General features: G+C 44.9%; 1 pseudogene; it reads right to left on the reverse strand.

Annotated features, from left to right (window-relative positions):
- Window positions 1-5644: 5644 nt before the first annotated feature.
- Window positions 5645-5743, reverse strand: LOC145341634 (U6 spliceosomal RNA; annotated as a pseudogene).
- Between the last annotated feature and the right edge of the window lie 257 nt (window positions 5744-6000).

Below are 6000 nucleotides of genomic sequence, written 5' to 3' on the forward strand. Positions count from 1 at the left end.
TGTAAACCTCTATGATTCTCTATGACTGTGGATCTATGACTCTATTTCTCTCTCCTTTTTTTTTGACTGTATCACAGCTCGGTATGGCTTTTCCACAAAAATTCTACAAAGGGTTGTGAATGAAGCCCAGTGCGGCATGCAAACCAGCCTCCCATTAATTGACTGTGTCTACACTTCCCACTGCCTCAGAAAAGCAGCTAGCATAATCAAGAACCTCGTGTACCCCGAACATTCTCTCTTCCACTTTCTTCTGTGTGGAAAAAGGCACAAAAGTCTGAGGTCACGTACCAACTGTCTCAAGAACAGCTTCTTCCCTGCTGCCATCAGACTTTTGAAAGGACCTACCTCGCACTAAGTTGATCTTTCTCTACACCCTAGCTATGACTGTAACACTACATTCTGCACTCTCTCTTTTTCTCCTCTCCTATGTACTATGTATGCAAGAAACAATACTTTCACTGAATACTAATACATCTGACAATAATAAATCAAACCAAAAAGTAAAATAGAAAGTGCTGTATTCAGGTGTGTAACAAAGTTCTCCCAGGTTCATCCGCCTCAACAGAAGCCCTCTGTGTTATGGCCACAATCTGGGCCTGGGCCATTGTGGCTCAGTTGGCTCACTTCTGAGTCGCCCTGCACCGAGTTCAAATCCCACATGAGGGCTTGAGTGCAGAAATCTACACTGACACACCGTTGGAGTGCTGCACTGTCAGTTGTACAATTAAACAGAGGATCCATCTCTCTGCCCAGATGCATATAACAGATGTCATGGTGATATCTTAAAGAGTTAGAGTGCAGGTGTCATGGAGTCAATACAGCACAGAAACAGGCCCTTCAGCCCAACCGGTCCATGCCAACCATGGTACCCTTCCAGCTAGTCGCAATTGCCTGTGTTTAGCCTGTATCCCTCTAATCCTTCCCCATCCATGTATTTATCCAAATGCTTTTTAAATGTTGCTGTTGAATGAGCCTCAACCATCTCCTCTGGCAGCTCATTCCATATCCGCACCACCCTCTGTGTGAACAAGTTGCCCCTCAGGTCCCTTTAAATCTGTTCCCCTCTCACCTTAAACCTACGCCCTCTAGTTTTCAAATCCCCTTCCCTGGGAAAAAGACTTTGTGTGTTCATCCTATCGATGCCCCTCATGATTTTATGCACCTCAATAAGATCACCCCTCATTCTCCTATGATCCAAGGAATAAAGCCCTAGCCTGGCCAACTTCTCCCTATAACTCAGGCCCACTAGTCCTGGCAACATCCTTGTTAGTCTTCTCTGCGCTCTTTCCAGTTTATCAATGTCTTTCCTATAACAGGGTGATCAAAACGGTTCACAATACTCCCAGCGTGAACTCACCAATGATTTATACAACTGTAAGTTGGCCAACATTTATCCCTCAATCAACATCACAGAAACATTGGTACATCTCGTTGAAGTTGGACAAGACATTGGTAAGGCCACATTTGGAGTACTGCAGACAGTCCTGGTCACCTTATTGTAGAAAGGATATTATTAAAGTAGAAAGAGTGCAGAAAATATTTACTAGGATGCTACCAGGATTTGACCATTTGAGTTATAAGGAGAGGCTGGATAGACTGGGATTCTTTTCCCTGGAATATAGGAGGCTTAGGGGGTGATTTTATAGAGGTCTATAAAATAATGATGAGCATAGAGAAGGTAGATAATCAACATCTTTTCCCAAAGGTAGGGGAGTCTAAAACTAGAGGGCATAGGTTTAAGGTGAGAGGGGAGAGATACAAAAGATCCAGAGGGGCAATTTTTTCACACAGAGGATGGTGAGTGCCTGGAACAGGCTGCCAGAGGTAGTAGTAGAGGTGGGTACAATTTTGTCTTTTAAAAAGCATTTAGACAGTTACACGGGTAAGATGGGTATAGAGGGATATGCGCCAAATGCGGGCAATTGAGATTAGCTCAGTGGTAAAAACTGGGCGGCATGGACAAGTTGGGCTGAATGGCCTGTTCCCATGCTGTGAACCACTATGACATGATCTGATCATTATCGCATTGCTGATTGTGGGACCTTGCTGTGTTCAAAACTGGCCATCATTTTTCTTGCATTCCAGAAGAGACTACACTTCAAAAATATTTCATTGGCTTTGGGACATCAAGTGGCCATGAAAAGTGCAAGCCTTTCGTTTAAATTAGATAACCAGAGAGAGGATGGAGTCAAACAGAAAATGCAGAGCTCTGAAGAAGAGGTGTGCGGACTCAAAATGTTAACTCCGTTTCTCTCTCCATTGACTCTGCCTGAGATTTTCCAGCATTTTTCCGTATTTATTTCAGACTAGATGGGACGAATGGCCTCCTTCTGCACCATCGGGATTCTATGATTTCCAGCATCCTCGATATTCGGCTTTTATTAGAGGGACGGATTCGATGAGAATGGGAACTGCCATGGTCACCAATGAAAACGACATCAACTCACCCGACTTTTAGTTGGAGGAACTTTCTGCTCATCCCAGATCAGTTGGAACAGGTTTGCTCGATGGGCAGAAGGGCCATGTTTAATTCCGCAGTGCCTGTTGACAGGAGGCTGCACGAATTAGCTTCTGGCAGCAGCGATTGAAGGGATAACTCTGGAGGAATCCCACTGTAACAGATGTGAGTCCTTTGTTACCAGGCCAGGCTTTTCAGAGCTGCTTACACAACACGGTGAACATTGCATCAGAATAAAGCAACAAGCGTTTAGCAAGAGAATAAATACCAGGCTTTGCGAATACAGGGAGTGTGTGTGTGTGTGGTCTTAATGGATCACTTTCTTCAAATGCTACATGCACAGCAGATGCACCTCACTAGAGTGGCTAGATAGATACTAGCTCTCAATCAGAGGGCCAATGTTTGAACTTTGTTAGATTTGGGAAGAAGCTCAATATTAAAATAAATCTGAACCAAACAAACTTGCCTTCTTGATAAAAAGGAAAATTCTGCAGATGCCGGAAATCCAGAATATTGGCCGAAAGTGCTGGGATTTCAGTAGCTCTGGAAGCACCTGTGGAGAGAGGAATATAGTACAAGAATCATGTTGCATCTATATAAAACATTGGTTAGACCACACGTAGAGTATTGCGTTCAGTTCTGGTCGCCATGTTATAAGAAGGAGGCTTTGGAGAAGGTGCAAAAGAGCTTAAAAGCAAACTACTGCAGATGCTAGAATGTGAAACCAAAAGAAAAAGCACTGGAAAATCTCAGCAGGTCTGGCAGCATCTGTAAGGGGAGAAAAGAGCTGATATTTCATATGCAGATGATCCTTTGTCAAAGCAGAAGAGTTTAAGTTTATTTATTAGTGTCACAAATAGGCTTGCATTAACATTGTAATGAAGTTACTGTGAAAATCTCCTTGTCACTACACTCTGGCACCTGTCCAGGTACATGGAAGAAGAATTTAGCTTGGCCAATGTACCTAACCAGCACATCTTCCGATCTGGGAGCGAACATATGCAAACACAGGAGAGAACATACAGAGTCTGTCCCAAGCTAGGAATCGAACCCAGGTTCCTAGCACTGTGAGGCAGCAGTGCTAACCCACTGTGCCAGCTGGCCACCCAGAGGTTTATTGGGATGCTGCCTGGATTAGAGGGAATGAGCTAGAAGGAGAGGCTGGGCAAACCCGAGTTGTTTTCTCTGGAGTGGCAGAGGCTGAGGGGAGACCTGATAGAAGTCTGTAAAATTGTGAGAGGCTGAGATAGGGGTTGGCAGTCAGAATCTTTTCCCAGAGTTGAAATGTCTAATACTAGCAGGGGGTGTGCACTAAAGGTGAGAGGGGGAAAGGAAAAGGTGAGGGGCAAGTTTCTTACACAAAGAGTGGGATGCGTCTGGAACGCGGGTGGTGGTGCAGGCAGATACGATAGGGAGCTTTAAGGGGCTTTTAGCTAAGCACATGAATATGCAAGGGATATGGAGCAAGGGCAGGCAGAAGGAATTAGTTTAATTTGGTCTCATATTCAGCATCACATCGTGGGCCGAAGGGCCTGTTCCTGTACTGTTCCACATTCTATGTTTCGGGTTGATGAGGTTCCAGTACCGATAAAACTTTATTGAGCTGAAACGTTAAATCTGTTTCACTCACCACAGGTGCTGCCGGACCCGCTGAGTATATTTTGCCTTTAGAGAAATAATCCATTACAGTTATAGAATTTGAGAAGATTTACTGCACAGGAGGAGGCCTCTGGGCCCATCATCTCCGCACTGGTCAAAAAGCCAGCTGGTCTGATCCCACTTTCCAGCATTCAGTCTATGACCCTGCAGATTACGGCAAATCCAGACACCTTTTCAATGAGTTAAGGAATTCTGCCTCTGCTACCCTTTCAGGCACTGAGTCCCAGAACCCCCTCTGCGTGGATAAAGTTTTCCCTCATCTCCCCTCTAATATTTTACCAATCACTTTTACCAATCTATGCCCCCTCGTCACTGACCTCTCAGCTAAGGTCAATAGGCCCCTCCCATCCACTACTATCCTGGCCCCTCACGATATTGTACACCTCCATAAATCTCCCCTCGGCCTCCTCCCTTCCACGGAAAACAACCCCAGGCTTTCCAATCTTTCCTCATTGCTGCAATTTTCCAGTCCTGGCAACACCCTCGTGAATCTCCGTTGTATCCTCTCCACTCAGGATCATGTTTTACCCAGGAGGGCAGGGAAAAATATTACAGGACTGAAAAGGCAAGAGAAAGGGACCTTTCCAATAGCCCTTGGAAAGGTACTTTTCTTCAAATTCATTTGAGGGACATGGGCGTCACTGGCTGGCCAACATGTGTTGCCCATCCCTAGTTGCCCTTGAACCGAGTTCCTTGCTAGGCCAGTTCAGAGAGCAGTTGAGAGTCAACTACATTGCTGTGGCTCTGGAGTCACATGTAGGCCAGACCAGGTAAGGACGGCAGATTTCCCTCCCTAAAGGACATTGGTGAACCAAATGGGTTTTTCCGACAATTGACAATAGCTTCATGGTCATCAGTAGATTCTTAATTACAGATTTTTTTTATTGAATTCAAATTCCACCATCTCATAGAGTCATCGAGGTTTACAGCATGGAAACACGCCACCTTTTTTTAATCCCTAAACTAATCCCAATTGCCCACATTTGACCCATGTCCCCCTACACCCATCTTACCCATGTAACTGTTTGAACGCATTTTAAAAGACAAGATTGTACCCACCTCGACTACTATCTCTGGCAGCTTGTTCCAGACACTCACCACCCTCTGTGTGAAAAAATTGTCCCTCTGGACCCTTTTGTATGTTTCCCCTCTCACCTTAAATCTATGTCCTCTAGTTTTAGACTCCCCTACCTTTGGGAAAAGATATTGACTGTCTAGCTAATCTGCGCCCCTCATTATTTTATTGACCTCTATAAGATCACCCCCAAGCCTCCTACGCTCCAGGGAAAAATCTCAGTCTAACTCAAACTAACAAATCCCGGTAGCATTTTCGTAAATTTTTTTTGCACTCTTTCTAGTTTTTCAGCCCTGCCATGGCAGGATTCAAACCGGGGTCCCTAGAATATTAGCTGAGCTTCTGGATGAATATCTAGCGAAAATACTACTAGGTCATCGCATCCCCTCAATAGATAGCACTATTCTAAAGAAGAGCAGGGGAGTTATTCCCAGAGCTCTGGCCTCTTTTCAGGAAATTTGAAACTCTTCACGAATTTGTGTGTTACCCTTGCGCAGGAGCCATGCTAATCTGTATCATTCCAATTTTTGTCTATGCTCTCTTAAAAGGGAAGTCGGGTCTGTACACTCACAGAACATAGAACATTACAGCACAGTACAGGCCCTTCGACCCTCAATGTTGTGCTGAGCTATGTCCAATCCCAAGATCAAGCTATCCCACTCCCTATCATTCTGGAGTGCTCCATGTGCCTATCCAATAACTGCTTGAAAGTTCCTAAAGTGTCCGACTCCACTATCACAGCAGGCAGTCTATTCCACACCCCAACCACTCTCTGAGTGAAGAATCTACCTCGGACATCCCTCCTATA

Source organism: Carcharhinus amblyrhynchos, chromosome 3 (genome assembly GCF_965287045.1).
Source record: "Carcharhinus amblyrhynchos chromosome 3, sCarAmb.v2.hapA, whole genome shotgun sequence".
Classification (NCBI taxonomy): Eukaryota; Metazoa; Chordata; class Chondrichthyes; order Carcharhiniformes; family Carcharhinidae; genus Carcharhinus; species Carcharhinus amblyrhynchos.